The following is a 27,431-nucleotide window of genomic DNA, read 5'->3' as shown; positions in this document are numbered from 1 at the left end:
AAGTTTAGCTTCAATTAGTGATATTAAGACTCACAGCTCTCAATCAAGCATGCTTCCACCACACTCTCCTTAAATATGTTTTATGTTTGTGTATTAAGCCAGAAGTTCTTTCACAGATGTGCTTTTTTAAGAACCGCAGTCAAAATAAAGACATCGAAGTAATAAAGGCCTGCAACCCAATAATAATAATATGTTAATTCCAATAGCACAGAATGGTAAAATTCCTTCACATTTCAGCAAACAATCTGTCTTTCTTACAGGCTATAACGGCGCAGATGACTAAGGCAGTCTCTGAGGGGGTGGAAAGGCATGTAGAAATGTTCTGGGCTGCAGCTTGTTAACCATTCCAATGGAAGCAGAGTCCACTGCCTCTAATGAGCTCACTATTTTAAAACAAAGATATTGCAACGACTGTAGAGTTCATTGGTACCACCAATTAGTCAAAATATAGGCTTGGTTATTGTTCCTTCTAAGGTAAAGCTAACTGTCATTTGAGGGCATCAAAGCTACTCTCATCATTGGTGAAAGCACAGTTCGCTGTACCATCTCGAGAAAAATCATCCAGAGAATGGGAAAATAAAAATAAATAGTGCATTAAAAATAACATTATGATGGCTACTATCCAGATGCAGTTGTTAGCACTTGCTCTTCTATTTAATTTTCTTAAGCATGAAAGCTCATAAATGCATGACTTTTATATTGGACTCCCTGTCTGCAAGGCAGGATATTTTGGATTAGTGCATTAGTTTAACATTAAGTACTAGGTCACAGAAAAAGACGGGAATTTCTGATACAAGGTCAGAAACATCAACACCATCTTTCTCACGCAACAGTGGAAGTTAGTCTGAGGTTAAGAAAGAGGCTTTTACTGGAACCAGAAGGAACGTAATTCTATGATGACCATGTTGCATCACTGCACAGCTTGATGAGACAACCAGGAAATGGGGAAGCCCTAAGGGAACCAGCACGAGGGTTTAGGACAGAAAGCACCTTGAGAGAGGAACTTGGGCAGCGAGGAGGAAACAGTGGGGAAGAGATGCTGAAATATTACCAGGTTGAAAAAAGCTCATAAAGCAACCCCAGTAAAACAATTACAGCACAAATGAGTGGCAGGTTCTGTCACAGTCATTTTTATCCCCAAAATAAAGACAATGAGGAGATGAGTTAGAAACGCAGTGGGTTCTGTTCACAGGACAAACTGAAATCTCCACAAGAGAAAGAAATATGGGCCATGTAGCATGTTTAGTTCCCAAAGGTTCAAGAGAGGGTGCCCTGATTGAGAACCTATAGCTGATCATGAAGTTGTTAGTTCTGTCCTCTAGGAAGAAGTAGAAATCACACCAAACAACATTTCTCCCTTTAAGGCTGCAGCCATTTACTCCCCCCCTGCCTTCCCCACCCTTTACTGTCTAACCAGACAGGCAGCTCCATCTAGGAAGTGGAAGGGAGGCAAATTCCTAGAACTCTTGGCCTTCTCTACAGAACATACATGGTATTTATTTAGGAACTAGCTTTCTGCTAATGACCCATGCCCCCAAACAGATAACTTTTACTACATCATAGTTTTGCACTCAGTAATTGCTGTTTGTTTGCATTTTACAAGAAGAGCTGGTATAAAACAACATCTGAACCATCTCAGACTGCTGGAAACTAGAGCTCATTGGGAGTTGTCCAGTGAAACTTGCTTGTTGAAAATGCTGGTTCATCAAAATCTCTATTTTTTTCCCCCAAACTCACTATTTCAGCCCACATCTGATGAAATCCTGTCTGTCAGGCAGGCCCTGGCATGTCTGGCCTCCTGCCAGCCTGCCTGCAGAGCGGCTGGGAAGCCCAGTTTCTCAGACTGCTGTATGTCCTTCTACTGAAGTTCTCAGAACTGGATCCTTATCTGTCCAGAAGCCTTTCCAGCCTCAGTCAAACCAGCTTTTGGGATCAAGGACCCTTGCCACATGCCCGAAAATGACTTTCAGGCTCTAAAGCTTGTGGGTGTCTGCAGGATGACACCTCATCATACTGAATCCCAAAGCTTTCAGACTCCCAGTTCTGCTATAGGTGCAGGCTGCCTGGCTCCCATACTGCTCCACAGGCTGGGAGACAAGTGGTTTAGAAATCGTGGGTTTTTGTTCTCAGGACCGACCGTATGATGGACTGTGGGCCCGGGAAGTCCTGGCACCAGCAGAATTCCTTTCACTTTGACTCTTCTCTGCAACTCACAGCACTAAAACTGACCAAAATTATGTCAGACTCCATCAGTCAGCTCAGTGTTCCCTGCAGCACAGTTCATTTCCGATATACTGTGCTTCCTGTGGTTTTGGCTTTTGTCAAAAATGGGGGATAATTCTCCCCTCTTCCTTCCTCCAACCTCAAAGAAAACATTAAAATCTATGGCAGAATGGAAATTCTGTTTCCCGGCCAGCTCTACCTGTGCTGTTAGAAGCGAGATATTTGGCTATTGCATGACAGTATCCAGAGATCCCTGTAATGCAGACATTGGTATTTCAAGGTCTGTTTTCTACAGCTCTTCTCTATTAGGCAGAGATTTATCTTCCTTTCAGCCAGCAGAGGAGAATGCACCTTGCCCTGCAGAGGCATTTTTAAGTTTCGAAACAGGCCCTTCTATTTCCAGCATTTTCTTTGAGATTGCTTCAGTCAGTGCTTGATAAAGTAACCTGCACTGTATCAAAGTGTTGATGCAGAAGCCCCAGGAAATCATAATTTTCCAAAACCTTTATGCTAAGTCTCTCAACTCCTGCTACAGTAGCTAATACAGTACGAACAACACTCATCCTCTTAAACCTTTGGGTTCCTGTGTCTAAAAATTAATTCCTTTAGGCTTTGTTTGTTTCTAGATATGACGAGCTCAGTCCAGGATTCATAACACTTTGACAAGAATATGAAGAAAAAAGCAAAAGTATCTTCAGGAAGTATAACTGAAAGACTGCCAGAGAGCTCACAGAACGTCAAAATGGTGTGCAACATGCCCAGCCTTGTTTTCCTTTCCAGTTAACTGAATGTTAGGCATAATTTACAGCCTGATTCACTACAAAATACACCCACAGTTTCCCTACAGTAAAAGCTTGCACAAGGCTTCTGTAACGCTGAGCCTGAATGAGTTCTTTGCTAAATCAGGCCCTCAGGATTCCCAGTACGCATACGTAAGCACGGCTGGAAATGGGGAAGGAAAGGCGGGCAGACTCCTCAGCGCTGCAGTACAGGCCTGATCTGTGTAGCAGACCAGAAGGTCACAGCGGCGGGTGGAGGAAGCACTGTTCTGCTCCATTCGGGCAGAAGAATTTTATGTTTGTTCAGAAGCATGAGAAACTTTGAAACACCATATAAGGGCTGAGAGTCAGGCCCTGCTGGAAAAACCTGCTGGAGCTGAGCTCTGCGCATAACTCATATGAACATTAATGAGAGTTAAATGCATGCATTGAAAGAAGAATAGACCCCTTAGTGATTTGTCAAGATAAAATTCAAAATAACTTTGAATGCTCTGAGGTAAATATTAGGTTTAGGAATTAAAAACAGCAGAAGTAGTGGAACAATTGCCTATAATGAGATCCAGGAACAATCTACCCACTATACCAGGTTTTCATTAGAGTTATGGCCTGCAGCCATACCACCTTGTGCTGTGATCTTAAAAGCTAAGACGGGTTGGGCTGGTTAGTATTTGGAAGGGAGACCTCCAAGCAAGCTTACCACTGCAGGAACAGCTTAGTGATGCCATAGATAATGTTCTTCCTTCTGATTCACTATTGGATCCAGGTGTTGGGAGATCTGAAGGTCTTTTGTGCAAGGTCCAAATCTAAGGATCTGATGATCTGCGGTCATTAAAGTATGCCTGTCATTTCTCCTGAGTGTTACAATGTCACTTTGAAATGGCTACTGCATTTCACTGTAGAAGTGGTTGCATATCAGGAGCAGGTAAGTGCTGCCAATATAATGTAATAGTCAACTTCACAGGGAGGTGGAAAAGCTCAATTTGCCAATATGGGGTAAGTGGTGTAAGTCCCAAAAGCTCCAGAGAGGTGCTAAGAAGTGTCTGCTGTACTTTTTGAAGGGTCCATATCTACTCTGGAAACATCGGTCCATCTCAGAGCCCTGCAATGAGAGGGTACTTTTAACCCTGGGGTTACCACTGACGTTATCACTTGCCTATGTGCTCTAACCCCTGCATACACAGCTCTGCAGCAGCTCCTGAACCATCTGAGTCCACAAAATGGGCTCCAAGCTGTTACCAGCAGTGGTGGAGGAGCAGCTCCTGAGGAAGCTCAGCTGTCTATCTGATGGGAGAGTGGCAGACAGCTTGTCAGCTGTCCCAGCCCTGCCCTTAAATCTGCTGGGATTAAACCCCTCAGGCGTTAGCCCTGCAAGGAAATCAGGTGCATATTCAGTTGTTGACACTGAATAGCTCCCTGTATCTAAATCAATGGGACTAGTCACAGTGCACGAAGCTGAAGATGCATCTGTCTTCAAAGAAAGAAGGCATGCATGAGCAGTGCAGCTACACAATTCCTAATTGATGTTCTTGATTTATTAACCTCCCTGGTTGTCATCCAGGACACTGTACTCGTTTTGTTTGTCCATGTAGGACATGATCCCAAATACTGCCAAGAGCCCTTGGGTCTGTAGTGCTCAGAGGGCTGACTTCATCAGGAATTCACCGAAATACATCAATTGGAGTTCATTGAATTCAATGGGATTTGAGAGCATTTGGTGTCCCCTAGGAGGCAATTAGCACCTTCCAGAAAACAGGCTTTAGACAATCAAGTCTAGAAAGTTCAGATAGGTTTTCCTCTGGGTTTTGGGGCAGTTACTATTTGTATATAATAAATAGCCATTATATTTTTTGCTTTCATTTTAAAATACAATTTTAAACAGAGCTTGAGCTGTCTATTTACATTTGGTATCATGCTAGGACTGAACACAGCAACAAGTCTCTGATACTGGTGAGTAACCTACTGGTGATTTGCCAGAACTGAGTTACTAAACTGATCTCATATGGAAATGCGTTATAACGTGACCCAAATAAAACAGCTCTCCCCTCTACCATGATGTTTTTATTTGCATCTTGTGGCTGAATAAAATGATCTGTTTGAGATGCTCATACAACTTCCAAGAGTTGCTTATCTCTGACTTCTTGCAGTGACAAGGAGGAAGCCATGAGTCTGTTGGCTTTAAGTAGCTTCCAGGGTACATTATGACCTGTGTTTGTACATGGGCCATATTTGCTTAATATCCCAGTTTTACCATTGACTTCATGAGAACAAGCAGGGTCACATAAACCAGCTGGTGATACATATTTCTGAGAAGAAGGGAAACTACCAGCACACACTACCTGCTGTCTTACATCAAAAACTCTTCCAACTTACTGTAAATGAGGTTGGAAACTGGAGCCATAAGAAAAGCCTTTCTTTTGATATTTTCATTTGCACTAAATAAACTTTGCCCTTGCATTTCACTCCTATTGCCACATGCATTCCTCTTGAATGAGTATGTTTGATATCTGTGTCTGTTATCATAACGCCGAGAAAATACCATGGCTGTTCAGCACAATGAAGACTTCACTGCACAAAATGCTGGATAGGTGCCTGAGAACTGACAAATTGCATATTAAATCAGTTATTCAGGACATCTTGCTGATCTGTTTGAGTGAAAAGGCCTTGGAAGATTTTCTACAGACAAAATGGTGGCAAAGGAAGAGAAATTACCGATTGAAAATATCTGTTATAGCCACTCATCATATTAAGGCGAGCACCTCCAGCTCATCCAGAGAGACCTCTCAACAGTGCCCTGTGCTTGCAACAGCTCCAACTTTGTTTGGATAAATGAGACTTCCTTCCTTCCTTCAGGCCTGATCCAAAGACCACTGGAGTCCATAGGAGTTATTAAATCAAATCGGTTTCAGATTTGTCCTTTAAATAATTTTGCATGAAAATGAAGCATTGTAGTTAGTACATATTGACAACTAAGTATTTCATACTCATAAATAACAGAAGGCTTTAAAGTCTGAACAATGTTCCTTCTTTGCTTTGCTGTTTATAGGTTTATAACTACATTTCCTACTTATAGCAAATTATAACACAAAGATTAATTCAAATGTCCAGTACTCAATACAATCAGAAGAACTGAGGGAAGCATGTTCCCATTTAGTTTTCAAATGCTGCTCTAATCCCTCCTCAAATCCTAACAGCTTCTGCAGCACTGCATGGGAATCCTTACACTTCAGAAATACATCTTATTTATCCATGCAGTAGGCAGCTCAAGGCAATAGAAAAAATCCACATTAGAAAGAAGAAGAGTATAATGCTTTTATAGCATCCTATATCAGCCTTCACACCAGAAAGATGTAAACCACCAAATGTCAAAAGAGCGTATTATCCAGGATAAACTGAACACTGCTGCCACTGTCAACTGCTTTAATATATATGCACTTGAAGCACTGACAGCAATAAGGGAAACTCCTGTTTACAATTTTTTAAGGAATACACATCTACTTTTTCCTTTTTTTTTTCATCCAGATAATGCTGTAAAGTTCTGAAAGAGGTTACACAAAACAACTGCAAATAAAGTGCATGTACATAAATAACTTTGTCTGACTTTTGTTTAATGTCCAAGATGATTGGAACAGATCGTATCATGAACTACTTTCCCTTTGGCTAATTAAATAGCCGTCCCCACTTAACATAAAGCATATTCTTATTAAAACAAGTATCTATATTCACTCTGTTGGATAAATTACTTCCAAGTAAGTGCCATAAAGCCCATTACATTCCTGCTTTAGAAGTGGATAAGGTCCAAACAGACAATCAAAGGATTTCACTGGGATTATTTTAGATTAGCAAAACTACAGAACACATGAGACACTGACAAGATCATAAAGACATAAAGGATAAATTACCGGTTACATACCAAACAAAGTACTCCAGCAGATCCTAGCATATTCAAAAACCAAAACACAAAAGAAAACAAAAAAGGAAAGAAATCTTACAGTACTCATCTAAATCTAAATGGAAATCTGTTTATGCAGAAATAAAATGACATGACTAAATGTAATGTCCCATACAAATCAAGTAGATATTTCAAAGTTTAAATACCAACAACACAGGAAAACAACCCAGTTCACCAACTAGTTGAGTAGGAACTTATTTCTTTCCACAAGTTCCATTTTAAATTGAATAGAAAAGACAATGTTATGATTTACCATATTAATGAGCCATTATTGCATAACTGTATTTTTATTGCAGATATATTACCTGCTAAATGATGCTGTTTTTCCAGGAAAAGTTCACAGTACAGATTCTATGGGAATGTTTCCTGCTGACAGTTCCTAAATCTTTCAGAAGCTGTCAGCAACCTCAGAAATCAAGTTTGCAGTACCATAGCAAGCAGAAGCACATGCACAGGCTTTCTATTTTTAAACTGCAACCCAAACAGTTAAAGAAACGTCTTAAACATAAAAGATTATTGAAAATAAGATGATCCTATCTCACTTGTCAATCTAAAGGACACTGTCAATTACAAGTAATCTAAGCTGCAATTTCTATAAATATAACTTGACACTTAAAATCTACTTCTTTCCACCCCCACTAACTTCTGCCCAAACTGATTATACCCAGAACTACACTAACAAATCCTTGATACTAAAATAAGTAACATTAAGTAAAATAAACATTTCCACAGAGAACATTGATCCATGGGGAACACCCTGTCTCTTCTGTTTACCTGCACCCAGCCCGCCTACCACGCGTTCTTCACCCATGGAGCTCACAAAAGTCAATCAGAAGCTTACAGGAAATTAAGCAAAAGAGGTTTTAATTGCAGTCAATTACTAAAAATGACCTGCCAGAATTTTGAAATGTCCTCATGCTTTGCTTCACTGTAATGCTCTTCTGGTCTTTACATTTGTTTTGAATGAAGACAGGGAGGAACCAGACCCAAGTGAGTGTAACTCTGCTAGACGCAGGACTTACCAATGCCACAATGTCCTATTCTACACCAAACGCGAGCACAAACATTCCTTACCAGAGCTTACTAGAAAAACCGATTACCAATGCTTCCATCCAACCCGATCACGTCCTTTTTATTATAGTGGCCACTTACAAAGTGGTGCTCTAGAGTTTACAGGCACAAACTCCACTATTGGTAAATTGGATTTTTATGACTAACTTCCCCATTTGCTGTTTGTTATGAAGATTTGTGCACATAAACCTGGTACACAACTTCATTACTATATTTTAGAATGTCCCTTTGTTTTGGATTTCAGCTAGAAGACAACTTTCTCAAGAGCAGAATGTACTCTAATATACAATATTCCACGCTGCTTTTCAGCTGGCTTGAACAACAGAGTAGCTAGAAAAGTGCCACAGTGGGAAAGAGAAATTTCCTCACCGCAGCCAAGAGCTCGAAGGGTTTATTACCTCTAAACCGACCTCTCTTACATTCTTCAGGGCTGTGAATCAGGGCAAGGGTTGTATTCCAGAAATCACTGGTTGGCAGAACATTTTCTGTGAAGACCATTTTTCCTGCTGATCTTAGCTTAATAAGTAACGATTCAAATCGATGTGGATCAACTCCAAGACAGGCAAGAGAAGGCGACTTGGAGCAGTCATTTCCACCTCTCTTGTGGATGCTGCTTTTAGACTGAGTTTAGCAGTCTAGCCCTTCATCTGTACACACCTGTGTGAAAGCCACTGGCTACTCACAGACAAGACTAAACTAACTCATATCTACTGTGACTGCTCCGAACAGCAGACAAAATCTGCAGTTTTTAATCTTATCACCACAGAGGCTGAATTTCAATAGTTACATGCTCATCACACTTAAATAATAAAACGTGATGGTAAGAATTATTTGTGAAAAGTAAGGAGGATTTTTTTCTTGCTAGTCTCCATAAAAGTTTTCAAATAAACACTTAACTGTAGCTGGCACTATAGAAAATGCTGTAAAAGCAAAACCCATGGCCACGTAGGTTGCTTAAAACTGAAGTCCAAGAAAATAAGGGAAAATGTGGATTATGATTTGCTACAAATAGAGAAAGAAAAGGATGGCTCATAAAATATAAAGTATGTGCATGGACGCACATGTGTATATTTTATACACACGTTTGCACCTATAGAGATACACATATGCAATTTTGGTCTATGTGGATATTGGGCAACATAGTGTTCAGCAAGGAAACTACAATGCAGGGTTTCCATTTTGCACAAGATTTGCAAAAAGTCCAGAATCTAAACAGTTTCTATTTTTTCTTGTTTTATCATTGCCAGTTGCCTCTCCTCTGCAATGGACCAATGTAAACAGCTTCACGTGAAAAACAGGAGTTTGCCTTCCACCCCTAACTTCAGTTACAAAACCTCCAACTGAACTTCAACAAAATAACGCCAATCCAGCTAACACTACACACATCTGTTCCTATGCAGATAGGAGTTTTCTGGGCTAACAGCACACTTTTAACCAAGTTTGGGAGAGACCAGAACACAAATGTTCAGCAGATATGGTTTGTCATATACTTTAGAAAACCACCATTTAGTGTTGAGAACTACTTTTAGGACTTCAGCAAATCTACAAAACCCTCCTTAGTTTCAGTTCCCCACCTGCAAAGTGGAGACAATGATCACACTTAACTTCCTTCATAAAAACACCTTGTAAGAAACTTGCACACATAGAGTTGATTTCCTATATATTTGTAAATGAATTACACCTATGGGTACAGATGCATGTATAGAACAGATTGGCAAGTTAATGTTTCTACAAAAACAGAACTATAAACCTATCATAATGTTTATGGTCAAACTGTATTTGTTTTGTAAATCGTGAGGAGCCTTGAGCCAAACCTGAGCATTATGTTATATGCTGTGTATTCTGAATGGACGGAATTTCTAAGAACTACCTACTAGAAAATTAATGCGTTTCTTAAGGTTTGTCTTAAGTCTCAGATGAGCTCTCTAAAGAAGCCTTCTTATGAAAAACTACCAGCATTGTTACAGCTAAGTTTCTCATCTATATATCATACATCACTTACATAATTGTACATATTTATGACTGGAATGGGTTGAATAATTTATAGTTTTTTTACAAACTTCAAAATTGTTTTCATTTGTATATATGGAAATGCAACTACTATTGCTCCAAAATTTTGACATTTTTTCCAATAAATATATTAAAGGACCTCTCAAAACCATTACTCAGATGCTTTTTTCAACAACGCAGGGTAACATTTTGCTCTAAGTGTGTTAAATCTTCTGAAGAGGATTGATTGCATATGATACACACGAGCTCACTTACTAGAACTGTTCATTTTTCTGAGGTGAATGTTCAGCTGTATGCCTCAGGGCACAATTATTGGGCTGAATCACTTTTTGAGGTAGTATATTTTGGTGAGTGTGTGGTGGTTACACATATGCAAACACAAACTAGTGGGAGCAGGAGGAGAAGTAGCAAGATGAATGCTGATATTTATGAAGTTAAAGGGCTTAGCAGGCTTAGAAACAGAAGCATTTTGTTTTTCCAGAATCCAGCTACAATTTAGAGGGTGCCAATGCAAACTTCTAACAACCATGCAAAAAATGACAAAAACCAGTAAGAACCAGCTCAGTTTAAAGTCTGCCTAGGGTAAAAAAAGAGGCATTAAAATATGCTACCTGTTACACAGCAGATTTTAAACATGTGTTTTATCTGATTTTTTCCATACTTTCTACCTCGGCAGGAATCTAGTATCAGCTGTGCTGACTGGCTGTGTCCACTAGCCAGCCCTTGCAGGCACCAGCGTGTCCTCCAGACTTCCATCCTCCCAGAGAACCTGGTTCACAGCTATCAAAGAATCTCTTTTTTTGTCTCTCCATGGTCCTTCTCGACTGAGACCTGGTATCTGTAAACCCCTTGAGATTCTCCTCTCCAAGGAGCTCTAGCTCCCATCTTCCCCTCACACTTGTTTCTTTCAGCTGGCATCATGCTGTGCTAGATACCAACTTCTTTTTCGTCAGGTTTTGAAAAGCCTTGTAAAATGTGTCACCTCGAATCTCCTGATTTTTATCATGAAGTGAATGAGCTACTACTAAACACTTGGGAATTGCTAAAATGGGAAGAAAGGGGTTCCCTTCTGCTGTGGCCTCTAAGTCATGTTTAGTGGTGTATTTTGGCTGTTTCATTGTTTCCCAGCAGCAAGTTCTTCTTGCTCTTTTCTACAGCACTCTTTCCTTACAGCCCAGATTACAGCCATTTGCTTGTTCCCTGTGAGTTTGTCTCTCTAATAGGGCCTACAAACATGAGAAGAATCTATAGCTGAGCGTTGTGGGAGGTATATTCTCTCTTAAGCAAGTGGACAGGGACCCACATCTCCTTTGGATCGCTCCATCTAATCGAGAGGTGGACCTACCTGGCAGGATGCTGGTTTGGTCTGTTGTACAACTGCATTTAGGGCTCTCCGAGCAGCAGATGAGTAACACTTATTTCTTCTTCCCCTCCCAGGGGTTAGAGTGGGTGTCTTCTAGAATCTCACCAATATATCACGCCTGGAAGGGAATGGGATGGAGTTAAACCAGCAGTTCCTAAGATGTGAAGAAGTGGCCCTGTCATTAGATGACCATACTGATTACCTTCTGCTTAGTTTTAACAGAAAATGCTACGCATTGTCTAACAATAGAGCTCTCATAGGTCTCTGGCTTATGGTTACTACTGAAATAAAGCAATATATCTATCCATACTAGCAACAACTTCTTTCTTAGGGCCTGAATAGAGTTTCTCAATTCTAAAACTCACATTTTTAATACAATCATCATCTAGATTTTCCAAGAACCCTGTGGATAGACATGGCCTAACAGATAGGAGAGTCTATCTTGCCATCATCCTGGCACTGAGGAGAATAAAGAAGTCATTAAATATTTTAGTAAAATGAAGTTATTTCTCCAGGCTTCTTTCTTTTTGCGAAATTTAAGAAAAAAACCACGTCAGATAAAAGATCCTTCTAGTCAAGTATCCTGAGTCTGACAATGTCCAGCAGACACTGAAAAACACATAACAGAGGAAAGCATGTAGTAACTCTTCTCCAGAATGCTTTCTTAGCAGAGAAACACCCTCACTGGAGTTGCATACAATAACCCCTGAGGGATTCTCCCCAACTCTGATGTTCCCCTATAGTTTTTGAACTTGTGTAATACTTTAGCATCACGTGACCGCCAGTTCTGCAATCAGGAAATGTCACTCAGAATTCCAAGTTCTTTTTAAACCACACATCTTTTACACAATCTTGAGAATAAATAAGAAACCTTTTCTTTTTTTTTCTTTATCAAGCACTTCCCTTTAAAACACTACTTTCATGTTTTCACATAAAAATCCCCAAGTAAGCCTTAACAAATCTAATAAGAAAAGACAGAGCAACCAAGCAACATTTGTTACACACATACCAAAAAAACCCCAAACAACAAAACAAACCCCAAAACTAACAACAACAACCAAACAAGCCAGGAAAAAGTTTTGGGGGTTTTTTAGTATTTTCATTTTATCTGATAGAAGATATGCTGTCAGGTGCCATTAGACAGGCTCAGCCACATCTTGATGCCCGGGCCTCCTCATTTCCAGCACTACTGCTCAGGCTCCTTTACAATTGCAGGAGCACATCCCCAAGAGCCCTTTGTGTCTGCCGGCTCCAGAAGCACACAAAGAAAAAGCAAACGACGGCACATCCTATAAAATAAATCGGGCTACCTCAGATAGATCTTCTACTGTGTTTCCGTACAAGGGCCCACAAAGAACAGAACACAGTTCCTACCATCACACAGTAAGTTCTTTTGAAGCCTTTACCACACAGGCAGTGTGGTAAGGCAGAGGGCTGAAGACGAGAGTTTTCAAGAGATACTACTAGAAGACGTAAAGTACAGGCATGGACAAGTGCCTTGTAAAGGTAAGTACCCCCTCTACTGACCTTAAGATGATATCTTCGCAGCAGACTAGAAGTATAGCATGTAATCCCACACACTATATGGGCATATCTGCATGCACTGATATATCCATAGAAATGCAAAAAGATGAATGCCAACCATTAACATGGCAATATTTTCTCCCTAGAGATGTATCAATATTCGTTTATTCCTAAGGTCTATAGCTAATTTCATCCCTGGGTCATATAAGCTTCATCTAATAGCACACCCATTTATCAAATATGTCATACTACATCACCAAGAAAAAGCGTTGAGCTGCTTTCTAAATCAGCTCCTTTTGCCAAGAGTATTTTGGACAATGCCACCTGCCCAAGGAATTATTTCTGCTAAGCTGTATCTTAAAGCCCTGTTGGCTGTGGGGCTGCTTCCACTCTTCAGTAAAATCAATGGATACCCTTGACTTCAGTGACAACAGGGTAAGGTTTCATGCTGTAAAAATATAATGCCCACAACATTTGTCAAAGCAACTTCATTCTGAGATCCTCTGTCACCGTGAGGAAAACCCAATTATTGGCTCACTTTAAAACTGAACTGTGGTTTAAGACCCAAGTGCTAAATCAAATTCAGTCATACACAGCCTAGGATTTAAATATCTATTTTTAAAGGGACAGGTAAAGAACAGTTTAGGCACCACATCTACCACCTAATTCAAGTTTAAAATAAGTCTGATGCAATCTGAAGTATGTAGTATATTTGCACTTCAGAATGAAATGTTTGTTGAGATATCTGAGGCAGTTCAGTGTCAGAAATATATAACCCACGACTGCCCAGCACTCAGTGAGTCCAATATGCTTAGAGAAGCTTGTTGAAAGCTCAAATAACTTTACATGGCATGGAACTGGGTGGTACAGAAATACATATCATATTAAGGTCAGCTAGTTAAAATACATCTGTTCATATCTGGTGGGATGGAGTTGAAAGTCATCTGTCCCTTCAGACAAGGCCTCAAAACTAATATATAAAGGACAGTTGTTAGACTAAAATGACAGAAAGATGCATGTGTAAGACAGTCCAAGATGGTGAACAGGTGGAACACACCAAAGGAGAAAAGATAATTGTTGAAAAGTTGCATTACTTCAGGCTCTATTTACATTCCCTTAAAACATCCCTGGAACTGCACTGTAGTAGTAAGCTGTTTCCTGAAATGCAACTGCTTGTTTCAAATTTTAATTGCATAACCTTTTGAACTTCTAGAATCATTAAATAATTTCAAAATAAAATGCCAAATTCATTCTTAGAAAACTTCAGTGGCAGACAAATTGAAATATTTCTGTATCAGCAACAGCATAATGCAATGAGAAGGAACTGATAACTTAGGAAGTCAACATCATAATTTGTTGTGGGACAGGCCAAATCTAGGTGATTCCTGCTATTTTTGTCACTTACCTCAGCCATTCTCTTTTATCACACCTTATATTTTTATTGATCCACAGGTAGGTCACTGAAAACTTTGTGGTTGACGAGAAATCCAGATACTGGGGTCAGCCCTTCAACATTGAAATGCATGACTAGCAGGTAGGAGTAACCTAGAACTATCCTGTAATTCTCTTAACTCCTAAAGCAATTTCTTCATTCCGACAAGCAGCACCTTTGTACACAAGTACGGTAAGTGTTAAGCCTCACAAGCCATGAAAACTTGAGATAACAGTGGCTGTACATCAAGGTCCATCAGGTGGTGGATATCAAACTGCTGTTCTCAGTGCTGTGGGCTCCATATATTAGCACTCAGAATAGTTGAATCAGCACACAAGTCCATTTCTTGAAAGGTATTAATCTTTTTAAAGGTGAAGAATTAATAACACTGAGAGAGAAAACGGGTGAGAGAAATGCAATCTGTTACAGGACTGGGAAAGTGCAAATGAAGATTAGAGCTGTAGTTACCTGTCACAAGAGATTGCAGCCTCTGGTGAACAAACCCTCTCAACTCACTGGCATTTGTCACTCTCCAGCATTCTAGTCTAAATTACATTTAAAATAATTTTGAGACAGTAGAATTGTTCATAACCTGTGTATAAGAGAATCTGAGTATGGCAGGAGGCTAGAAGTAATGAAAAGGCAGGGACAGATTCTTTATTGATTAACATGTATTCCTTGCAGAAGAAATAGGCAGAGGGGAGGAAAGCAATATGGATTTTCTAGCTTGTATTAAACGACGAAATGGAAATAACTGCAAGTGCAGAACTACCTGCAAAATTTCAGAGACTCAGCAGGGCTTTCAAAATAATTTGTGTTTCTCTAATCCCAGTCTTCTACTTGATGTGTTTCAGAAAAGGAAAATGAGGATCAGGAATACCTCTACAGAAGAGATGCGACCAGGTCAGACATGTCCTAACATGATCAGCAGCTTCGCTAAACGCTCCTGGGACTAGAGCTGAAGGGACAGCAACTGGAACTAAAGCTCTGGTTTTGAAGCCCGCTCCTGCTATTTCCCTCTGCCACTGAAGTCAGCCCACAAAGCAGGACGGAGCCATTTTGGGTTTGGGATTGTGCCAGACTGCACAGACCGAGGACTTGAGGCTTGTGCTGGCACCACCATATCCACCAGGAGAGCAATGGTGGTGCCGGATCCCAGAGCTGGGTTCCCATCGCCCAGCGCCACACAGTGCAGTAACACATTGCTTAAGGTTTCTGCGGCCACAGCTGCAGGAGAAAGTTGCATAGAACTTCCTTTTCATAGCATGTACCCAGCCATGGTGACATGAGAGATGACTTAAAAGAAGCAGCTTTCAGAAAGGCTAGTTAAGGACAAATCCCATAAGGACCACTTTTGGGAGTGATTTTCCCTATGCTATGAGGACTCTCAGCAATTACATATTTTTATCTTCAGTAACACATACATACATACATACATAGGAGTATTAACCCCTTCTGTTTGTTTGTTTGTTTTACCTAATCTGGCTTACAACTTTGAGGATAACCTGTGGTAAGAGAGCCCACACATTTATTCTACGATGAGGAAAAACTATTTCTGCAGTTATGTCTTGTCTTTTATTATGATTTTGTATTCCTTTATTCTTGCCACAGGTAGAACGCTTAGGTGGCACACCTGGGAGCTCTCTAAACCCCCCTGTTGTCACTTGCCTATATTGCCAGTTGTCAGAGTGTCCCATGAACAGGCCTAAATATTTTCAATATTGTTCAAGGTCAGTGGGAGAACTCACATGGAAGAGTTTACAAGACTGAAGACTCAATATTTCATTTTAGTCTTGCAAATTAATTTATAAGCAATCACATAACACAATATAATTGAAGACTTTTGCTACTGTTTCAGAGGAAAAACATGAAAAAATTAGGTTAGAATACAGGACAGTAACTGCACTGTATAGTATCCTTCATGCAAACTGTGGCACAAAACACTGCACAAACTTGTATAAAATAATGGTTTAAATACATAACACAGTTACAAAGACATTGTATGATTAATAAATTAAAGTACTTGATCATAAATCAAATGAGAGACAGAAATTAACAACCACAAGCAAGCCTGAAAGACGCATTTTAAGATAGATGTGACAATTGACTGAGAATCAGTGAAGCAGACACAAAAGCAGGTTGGTCCATGATGGCCAAGCACAGAAGAAGAGTCGGCTGATGAGGAGCTGTGGTTAAGGACAGAAAAAGCTCTTGAGAAAGAGAGTGGGAGCAATAACAAAGGAGGTGGTGCTCCACTGCCTTGTTGCTTATTCTGTCAATTTGCGCCTAGGAAATGGGAAGAAGTGCAGCCAGATTAGATTGGTAGTATTTACAGCAGTTGATTTTTCTCAGATAAAAAGAGCTGGAAGACATGGAAAAGGCAGCAGAGTAAGTTGATGGGATCTGAGAGGGCCACTGAAACCAAAGCAAAGGCAAATTAAGATGGAAGGATTTAGCGAGATAGCATAGAGGACATAGCTGTTTTGCACCTGGCACATTTATATTCAGAAGGAACAAAAACAGAGTCACTGGAGCATGTGTGCTGTAGAGGTGACATTGAGAGGCAACATGAAAGGTGATACAAACCAGTGTTTTTACACCGAGGTCAACTGGCTGCAGTCAGTCCCTTGTCTCAAACTCAGACTATGCATGTCCTAAAAAACAAAGTATACATCCTCTACTAGGAACTCTTGAATTGGCTTTTGAAAGAACTGGGGCAAAAATTAAAGTTAACTGCAACAATTAGCCTAAATACATTGTATCTGTGAACCAAAGCACATTTCTCTATCACTTTCCAAGTTTGCATATTGCTGAGAGGCAAACATAGCAAGGCGTTAGAGAAAGTCTGAAGTATAAGCAAAGTGCTTCACCAAGTCTACAAGCAAGCTCCAGTTTCCTCCTTAGGCAAGGGTAAGGGGTCAGGTGACAAAAGCCTGCAACGAGCTCCAGGTATAGACACACCAGTACCATTCTGGAAGTCTGGCCCAGTCTGGGCAATACTACAATGACACAGGCTCTGCTGATGCAGAGGCCACTGTGATACTGATGCCAAGAGGATTTTAAGAACTCAGATAAATTTCTCTGCAATTTAGCGACACGTATCTTTGGCCTGAGGGCAATGCTGGCTGGGATCAGCACCATCTTCCCATGCCTTCTCCAAAGAGAAACCACTGCTCAGTAAGTATCCTTTTCAACAGTAAAGGCCTCCTTCCATTTCTGATTGCCCAGGGAGAGACTCACCTCTCCCCTTCCTCATTCCTCCTTCATCTGAACCAGCCCAAAGCCTGTGCCAACCGCTGACCTGGGGGTGACTAATTTACAACATATTGCCATTGGAATGCCGATTCACCATGATTTAACAGAAAATAATATCTGAATATGAAGTCTGTTAATAGATGCAGGCTAAAAGAGCGCAAACAGAATTTGTAACTGTGCTGCACAGCTCTTTGTGACAAGATACCATCAGTTAAACCCTTTGTGGCAAGCTGCAGCGGCCCCCCACTCAGGATAACAACGAAAGTCTGCCACTAAGGTATCAGACCAGTCCTTGGCCCGCCTTTCCTCATTCGATATCATATGCTGAAAACATTGTCCAGACAGAGCACCTTGGCTTTAAAGCCAGGATAAAACCAGAAAGAGAAAATGGGAGGTAAAAAGATAGGACTTCAGCCCAGTTTGGTCTGATTTGTAAACGGAGTCAGTGTTTTTCACTCTAGATGCCTGCTTACTTATTCAACTCAAATTCATTCTTAGGGGGATCTTGTCAATAAAGTCAAATCAGGCTCTCTGTGAGCAGGGAGGTTTTTGAGGGCCTTTTTTGAGGGCTTCATTAAAAGCAGACAGTTTCTCTAACCTTTTAGCAGAACCTGTTATCTGATGACGTGAATTAAAGTCTCTCAAATGACTAATAATCATATCAAGGCTGCCATGTCAGCTTGTAGATTTGAATAAGAGGGTCTGAAAACATTTGCATGCCTCGATGTGCCAGTGCTAAGAAGCTAATGTGATAGTGCTGTCATAAAGCACTGGAAAGACATGACTTAATGTAATCTGTCATGTCATATGCTAATCTTCAGCCATTACTTGAGTGCTGTAAGTAAGTAGAAAGCATTTGGGAGAAATCCTTTTCAATTTCTCTGAGTACCACTTCTGCTGCTGGTCAGCTCAAATGGGTTTTGTGTATTTAATGCAGAGCTCAAGTCAAGTTGGTTTAGGTCACACTTAATTAACCAGTACATTGATGGGTTGGGCTGGTACAGCACTATGGAAAATGGGTATTTCTGATACTGCTTAACAAGTAAATATTTCATATGCTGAAGGAAAAAAAAAGATACTTTCTCAGTCCTTGACAATAATATGTCCTTTCACAAAAACACCGACTTTTTTATCAAGACACTCTTTTCTGTGCCTCACTTACCTTGTTTCTACATGTGGAGACAATTTAAACAAATACGATTATAAATAGTTAAAGACATTTCCATCTGAAACTGCAAACTTTTAAAGCACCTGATCTGGACTTGTCATTTAAACAACAATAGACAAGAGGCAGCTTTAAATGCAATGTACTTTTTAATAAGAACAGAGAAAGGGAAAATTTCACTTTAGTTATTTGTTTTAGAAAAATGGCATCAATGTTTTTTTTTAAATATACAGCAGGTAGAAGAGGGAGAAATTCTCAAAACGTTAAGTACAGCATGTGGGATGGAAAATGAAACATATTAGTGAGAATGACAGAAATTTGAGGACAACTTTAGCAAAATGTGAAGGGATTTTGAGTCAACACTTGAAGGTTATTTTAATAATAGCTACAGCCTATTCAAATAAAAGCTTAAGAACCCTGTGTCTTTTGCAGCTATGAGGATGTTTAGCAGGGCTCAGCACTTTGCAACCTGCCCCAGCTAAACCTGAACGCTTTGTGCTCAAGGATTTCAGATCATTTCGATTAGGCCTGGCATAAAGAAACGTCGGAACGTTACACCCACACCAAGAATACGAACACTTTCCTCATTCTGTTTTCTTGGTGGTCACATTGGAATAAAATCCTGCAGAAGTCAGACATTTCATAGACCTACAGGAAACAGAGATAGACAATCTTTACAGTATTAGGTCATTACGTTCATTCTCTTGCCAATGCTGGATTGTTCCCCATAGTAAATTCTGAAGTGCTTCATTCAGTTTAAATTTAAAATGAGTCATTTTAATAGGGCTTCCACCATTCCCAAAGGGAAAGTGTAAAGTATTCTTACCCTCCAGCATCAAGTGTAGCTGTTCCCCCTTCAAATCTAAGCCCCTGCCCTGACTTGCTACAGCATAGAGAAACTTGTGTTATAATTTCAAGCCTCAGTTTCCCTTGCTACTAAAACACTCAAGAGTTTCTGACCAAGAAACAGTCTTCCCCCTCTGAAGGAATAAAAAGCAGAGAAAATGCTGTCAGCTCTGTGTGGCATCAGTAATCCAAAGTCCCTTAATAATGGGCTGTTCAATTGTGTTCCTAAGCTAAAGAACCTCCCGTGTCATTTAAAGGGTTTAGTCCGTCAAACGCTAGCCTTTTAGAAACTTTCTTCTGAAGTTCCTCATCTGTTGATGACACTACTACAATGAAATAAAGTCCTCTGCCTTTTTCTCCATCGCAGAGGTATGACATTCTCACTAGAAGTACCAACTGGAAAGGCAAGGATTTAGGGCAGATGCAACCACAGGACCTCGTCAGTTCATCAGTGTAGTAGAATGAAGTCTCAGCTCCTGATGATCTCTCTGGTTTTAAGCCACCTGAGTACTTTCTTTTTGTGGTGTAATCTGGGACCAGAGCTGGTCCAAATCTATAGATAACAGTTTTAAGAAGCCAGTTTCCCTGTTTATTGAAAGTCATGTCTACAGTCTAACAGATGTCTCTACCATGAAGCTTCTCCAGATAGTCAGCCAGAATGTCAGCCAGCCAACCAACCTATTTATATTTCTTTTACTCTTTCCTCAGATAGAACATTCATAATTCCAACCTCTTAGTAATTTCTGTTAGTGTTCTCTTTACTCCTTCCAAATTGTTGTCTACCTTTGGAAATAATGGTTCAGAACTATTTGTTAAGAGGCTGCTCAGAACTGAGATTGCATATCTAGACAAGGAATCTGAGGCGTTCCATTGTCCTGTACTGTATTTAAGAGCAAAACTGCTGTTCTATTCACCAACAGATAGAAAGAGGCAATTTTCACAGATGAACAGAGAAGCAAGCTGGACTTCAGCTGTGTTGACTTGGTTGTCTCATATTGATCATTGCCAGGTAGTGTGTTTTTCAGAGCATTTGCCTTTTACTAGAGACAAACTCACACTGGGCTGTGTCTTTGCTGTATTGGCTTGAGTTGTAACTCCAGTTTTGTGCATAATTTGAGTTCCATCTGCAGAAAGTAGGCAAGTTTTGGTGAAGGACCTAATACATACTAATTCAAACTAACCCTTGCAGTGAGATGACTTAGTAGATATTTTAAAGCACAGGTGACACTCTCAGTCTGTTGCCATTGCATCGTTGTCTTCTGAAGGCCACCCCAAAGACTGCAGGTCAATATTTGGTTCACTTGCTGCAGATACCATGAAGGGTCCCAGGTAACATCATCTGTGATGGCATTTGCCAACCAGGAAGAGTATGCTAAAACTACCTACTGATTTCCCTTGCGGGAAGATACAACCAGCCTTGAGGAAGAATCGTTTTCAGTTATTGTCATCTGAGTCGGCAGGCTATGACTCTGAATGTCTGTGTGCATGATTACACACACTCAGTTATCCAAACAAAGCAAACACGGTCTAAGCTAGTTCAAAATTGCTATTTATTGGTCTATAGAGTGATATTTATCAAGTGTCACAAAAGTATGGAGCATCAAAAAAGAATGTAAAGGCATCCATTATTGTAAAACCCACTTAAAATTGGTTTCCAAAGTTTGTAATAAACTTTTAAAAGAAGATGAAAAGTATCCTAGATTTTTCATGGTTTATGATCAAAAGGCTATAGGAAATCAGCTCCAAATGACAATATTAAACTATGAATGTTTGTGTGCACCACTGCAGATAACTACCTGAAAGGTTTAAATCAATAATATAACAGATGGGAAAAAGAGAGATTATTTTTGTATGCAAATGGAATGACTTAAACTAGCACAAATCAGAAATCAAGACTGTTCCGCAAAAGGTTTTCTGAAGGTTATCAAATTTATATTTATTAGTGATTTATTCTTGTCATTGTGGGAGAATATTAAGACTGGAAAAATACAGAAGTGATATTCTCCATATTGCTTCTTCTTATACCAATATGATCTTATTATTCAGAAATATGATGCAGCAGTACCAAAAGGAGCCAATGTTTTTAGACAGGCTAAGTAAACTAATCTGTCTGGATGAGAGTGATCACAGCGAAAGGGACCATACAGGCTGGCTTTACAGGACTCTGACATGCAGATGAGAAAGACAGATTTGAAGATCCCCTTGTATCTATTTGGCAGCTGTAAAGTAATTTCCTGATGAGATTTCTTACATTCTGTTAATATGGATCAATGAAACAACAATGTTGTACATTTTCATTGAAATACGGTCAGATTTTTTTGATATAACACAATAAATCCATACTCAACATTTGCCAGGTCTCACGGCATAAAATCTTGCAAATAAGAAATGAAAGGAGCTGTTTCCTCATTTGGGAAACTCAACATTTAGCATATATCAGATTAATCAGAAATACTTGCCCACAAAGAATGTCTTCCCACCAGCACCACCATTTTCCACAGTAAACTAGACAGGTTGGATATTTGTAGGAGGTAGTTTTCTGTTCTCTAGACACATCTGCTAATGTCATTAGCACAGACACTGGGGCGGGTCCCCCATTTTCTTTGGCCCAAGTTTTGACCTCCCCTAAAAAGATGTATTAAAAGCAAGTGGGCATCAGTTTAGTGCCTTGCTTTTACATAAGCAACAGGGCCAATGGCAAACAGTCAAAAATATTCCCTTAGAAGCTTGAAGTGGCATTAATATGAGCTTGGGACTTTACCAGGTCTTTGAGTACAGAATTCAGACTTTTCTACTGTAACACTACACATATGAATGTTCTGAAGATTCCATTACCTGCAGGCTTTTTTTAAAAACAGAGGAATGTTTGATTTGGATGGTTGTATTAAATTAGAGGATAGTAATGGATTATACCCACAGCCTCAAAAGTAATTGCCGGTTGTCTACAAGTGACTACTTCTATATGAAAGCCAAAATTATCAAAGCAAACCACAAACAGGAATTCACAAGCACCAACCATGTGCTCCCTGTTTGTCTTTCTAGGTCAGTGCCTCCAGTCCAGGCAGAAACTTCATTACTTCTCAAATGCAATAGGCAGCAATTAGAATTCAGAAACTCAGCTTTGTTTACAAATGAATGTCCTGTTTTGAGGCAATTTTTACAGCATGGCCACCCTAGAGACATATCCACACTCATACCCAGGCCTAAAATGAGTGTATTTGGAAGAAGGCAAGAAAAAACGGTATGCTAGAAGTTCCTTAGTAGTTCTATTGGGCAGGCAAATAGAGAGGGCTTTGAAAAAAGTAGCAGAAGTGTGGTTTGTGTTACTTATCCTCAATGTTTTGAAATTTCAACATCAACATTGACCTCTGACAAAGAATGAAGACAGCCCAAATGAAGAGGAGGTGGAAGAGTGTAAGAATGCACTAAGAGATCTGAATGTAAAAGCTCAACTAGTTGAAAAAAACAATGCATCATATCTTCAGAGCAGCTCTGAAAACGTGGAGATGCCCGAAGTAAATAATGAGAGATTTGAGTACCTAGAAAGAACCACATGGACAGTAGAAATCCAATAGAAAGGCCTCCTTCAAGAAAAGTGGGGCAGAGCAGTCACTCCCAGGAAGCTCATGATTTTATGAGACAGACCGTATGTCGGGATCCTGGTTTTAGATGGGATGACATAGAAATCAAGTTCTAAGTATCAAATGGGAAGAAATAACAAATTATGAGGAACAGCAAAATGAGATATGGAGGCCATTTGATCTTTTAAAAAATCCAAGTTAATGGGTATTAAATGCAATTTGGTGGAAGTATTCACCGATGAAGGAAACAAAACCTACAAACTTATAAAACACTGTAGTCTGCTGATCAAAGAAAGATTACTTTGAAAAGATATTTTAAATGATTGCTGGTAGAAAGACAGAGTTGTTTGTCAGAAGGAAAGCAGACAGGCATTTAGCAGTCTCCAACCACACAGCTATTGTTAGGGTTTAACAATCTAAATCCCATTTTATTTTAGGTATGAAATGGGATCTCTGTGTTTCTGAGATGTCAGTGTCTCTACTGAGCCAAAGTCAACTTCTTGGATGGTAAGACAGTGTTTCTAAAGGATTTCAGATTTCAAAATAGCTGTTACTGAAGGGTTGTTCAGATTGATGGGCTTTGAGTCAGATTTTATGTGTACAGAAGACTTGGAAAAGGATTAGTCCACACATAAGGACCAGACACCTACAGATATACTGGAAGGATCATACAGTCAAGACTTTCTCCATCCCTAAAAGTATTACTGGAATTCACAGCTATTACCATCACTATGGCAGCTTTCCACATGATGGTTTTGTGGTTTAAGTGCCATGTGATCACACGCAGAGTAGGCAGGGTGGGTTTATTCTAGCCAAAATTCAATCAATAAAGTCTAATTGGATTAATACGGACCAAAACCATCCAAAAAACAAAACAAAACCAACCAACCAATCAAACAAAAAAACAAAAAAAAACCCAAATCAAACCAAAACAAAATCACACCAGCCCCCAAACCAAAAAACAAACCCGCAACAATTAGAACACAGAACTCAAACCTTACAAAGTTAATGTAGAGGAGAGAAAAAGCAAATATAGCAAATATCCTACTAAAATGTTAAACAGATCAGGCCAAAATCAGTCACCAGCAATACCTTCAGATACATCATAACAGCATTTTACAATAATAGCGGGGTATTAATGGCTTTCTGAAGTCTTCCCATACTTATTTTCTCCAGTTTAGGATGTCCATGGACAAGAACTGCAACTCTTCCCGTCTAGGATGACAAACATCTTCCACTACACCAGTGTGTTGCCAATAGGGAAAAAAATTATTAAAGCAGGCAACATTCTTCCATCTTTCCCTCTCTTTCTACATCTTTGTACTACCTTTGGCATAGCAGAGAAAACAAAGTTAATAACAAAGGACTAGATTTCTTTAAAATGTTTTCTTGTCAATTGTAAATCAGTTTTAAATGGACTCTTGTCAGTTAGGGAATTGGTCTCAATTATACTTTTTCTGAATGTGAGAACACAAAGTGTGAACTACAAAATATGACTTTATGTATCAGCATTGTATGAGCTGCTCTATGGGATCTCCCGTTTCTTTTCCATTCCACCCTCTTTGGAGTGCTTTTGTCACTATAGTACCACACCTCAGAACGGCTGTTTATCTGTAGACTCTTCTAGAGGCAAGAACTGGGAACAAAAGGGGGAAGAAAAGGGAGGAGGCAAAAACCTCAGGTTCGTGGCTTTGTGTCCATGTGCTTTTCTTCCTCTTACTGATGCCTTCTGCCAACCAAACTTCAAAAAAACCCCTGTGTTCAGTGTCTACTATTGTATTGAAATGTCCCAGGCAGTTCATCATTCTATCACAGCTAATACTGATTTTAGTCTTTAAATAAAAAGTGAATACTTTTTCTCTGGCTCGTATTATATATACACATCACTTCTAAAAAATGCCGCAAAATTCACTTGCAATACTTCGACTGACACCAACATCATCTAGAGAACTCAGTTCCTGCAGCGTATCTGTACATGTAGGTGCTACTAGTCTTCTCTTGAAAAGCGAAGGTTGTTTATATTGAGTGTCATTCAGTCACTTTCATCTTCACCCACACAGAAGAAAGTGCCAAGATCCGACTTTCAAAGGGATCAGACCTTTGACCGACCTGAGTTTCCCCACAGGCTGAGGAAGGTTCAAAGAAGCAATAGCGGCAGTCTGACCTGCCCTTGTTCTGTGAAAAAGACTGTAAATGCAAACTACTAAGAAGCAGCACGGCCTCACTGCTCAACACACAAAGGACAATATTAGAAAAATGCAATGAAGTGTTTCCCAGACCCTCGGCTCTTAAAATGATGAACCATTGCTTTGACAGAAATTCCAAGATGACACCAAGCATAAATGACCACATTAAATTTGTAAAGAGAAACTGAAATCTTAACTGAAGGTGGAGCAAGACACTGGCTGATGGGACTAGCGGTATAGTTACTGTCATCATGCTAAAAAAGGTAAGTTACAGGTCTGAAACAATAAACCCAGCCAGAAAACAGTAAGTACAATGTAGAATATCATATCTAAGTTTAGGGACAGATTTTCAATGATTAAATAACAGAAGTCTGAAATAAAAGGGTTAAAATATTTGAAATAGTCCATTAGGCTTTTCAGCCCCTAAATCACTTTGAAAAATCCAGTCTTTCAGCACATTTGAAAAATTTATCCCAAAGCTTTCTACCAAAATATCTCAATACGAAAAACACAGATCATATATCTTCAGCCTTGTTGCTGTCAGTTCTACAGCCAGGTAGCTTTCCTTCAGTCTTGGAATCTGCAACGTGGCAAATAACCATGGTCCACACACTTTTAAACATTTTTAATTAATAATGATGTCTTAGATTGGGGTGCAAATACTCAACATAGAAATTGTAAAATCATGCAGCAGGCCAAATCAATACCACCTTGAATAGTAAACAGAAGAAAACTAATATAATCAGGATGAAGCTGGAAATGTGCTGGCTGTGGACATTGGAAGTGAGGTAGTTGAGATTGAGAAAGAGAGCTGGTGAGAGTAGTGTACATGGGGTGTTGAATGACTTAACCACTTATTGCCTTGCTTTTTGTTTGTGTTGGCATACAGGCAGTCTAGCAATCTTAACCAGAAACTGATAAAATCTGACTGTGTGGCTAGGTAGACAGAGAAGTAGACAAATACTAGTGTAATATCCATTATCACAGAGCATAAATAACATTAGCCAAGAAACTAGAACAACTTTGTGTCATATATCACAAAGTAGAGACAGAAGTATTGTGTAGCACAGTACAACACAGAGCTGAATGAAAGCAAAGAAAAAAAATAAGACTTTGTGATTTTAGCTCAACAGGAGGCAGTAGCACTTGCAGACTTGTGTAAAAGTAGTTCAAGATACCTCTTGTATCTTTGTGTATGAATCATTCTGTTAGTAAGAAAAGACACATGAGTGAAAGTTTGAGACATGGGGACAGGCCCATCTCAACTGAAAGAGATGAGGAGAGTTTGGAGACATTCACTGCAGAAAGACAAAGGAATATGTTTTAGGAATGACTTGACATTAGGTCTCTTAAGCTTTAGAGGAACCCAAGAAAAGGTGTTATGTTCAAAGGAGTAAATGACAACCAGGAAAACAGGAAAGTGGACTATGTTATCTAATACTCTATCTAGCACAAACCACCAGAGCTTGTGCGAATAGCAACAGTGAACAGGACTCACTCAGAAAGGATCCAAAAGCACCCACTATATATATTCTCACGTGACAAGGTACCCAGTGTTTCCTGCACGGCAGTTCTTTGCCACAACATCCTAAGCCAACACAAGGTAAATACGTTGTGATCTTCATCTAAAAGTGCAAAGCATGTTCCAACGAATCATATACATTATTCTGCATGGTTAAAGAACTGCTGAAAAGAACTACTACGCAGTGCTTAGGAAACGAGCCTCAATGGGAGACTGTGCTACAGTATCATCTCTTCTGCTTTTCTGATCAGTTCTGATCCTGTCATTGCTACAGAATACATATTGCTCTGAACGTTCTAATTTGATACTCTTCTTTGCTGGTCTAAAGCAATCAGCATCTCAGTATTCTTTGTTCAATTGTCTGACCAAAACAAAAAAAAAAGGCTTTTTTTCCCTATACTAAAAATGAAAGTTCATGTCTGCTAGGAAAGGCAAGTATGGCAATGGACAAAACGGAGAAGTCTCTGTATGGACTGAAGATATTTGCAAAAGCAGGGAGCAGTGTAGACTGGAGGGCAATCACAC

At 39.7% G+C, this 27,431-nt stretch overlaps 1 protein-coding gene across 49 annotated transcripts in view; it reads right to left on the bottom strand.

The window, feature by feature from the left end:
• LOC135580042 (uncharacterized) overlaps positions 1-27,431 on the bottom strand; it is a 494,152-nt gene that overhangs the window by 228,066 nt on the left and 238,655 nt on the right. For 47 of the 49 annotated variants that reach the window (XM_065071243.1, XM_065071198.1, XM_065071196.1 and 44 more), the window contains one exon: positions 11,378-11,513. The exons of the other annotated variants lie outside the window; for them this stretch is intronic. The gene's annotated coding sequence lies outside the window, so the exon portion shown is untranslated. The remainder of the gene's footprint in view (positions 1-11,377; positions 11,514-27,431) is intronic. 49 annotated transcript variants of the gene reach the window in all.

The sequence above is a fragment of the Columba livia genome, chromosome 8, assembly GCF_036013475.1.
Source record: "Columba livia isolate bColLiv1 breed racing homer chromosome 8, bColLiv1.pat.W.v2, whole genome shotgun sequence".
Taxonomy (NCBI): Eukaryota; Metazoa; Chordata; class Aves; order Columbiformes; family Columbidae; genus Columba; species Columba livia.
This window is presented reverse-complemented; position numbering and strand designations above follow the sequence as displayed.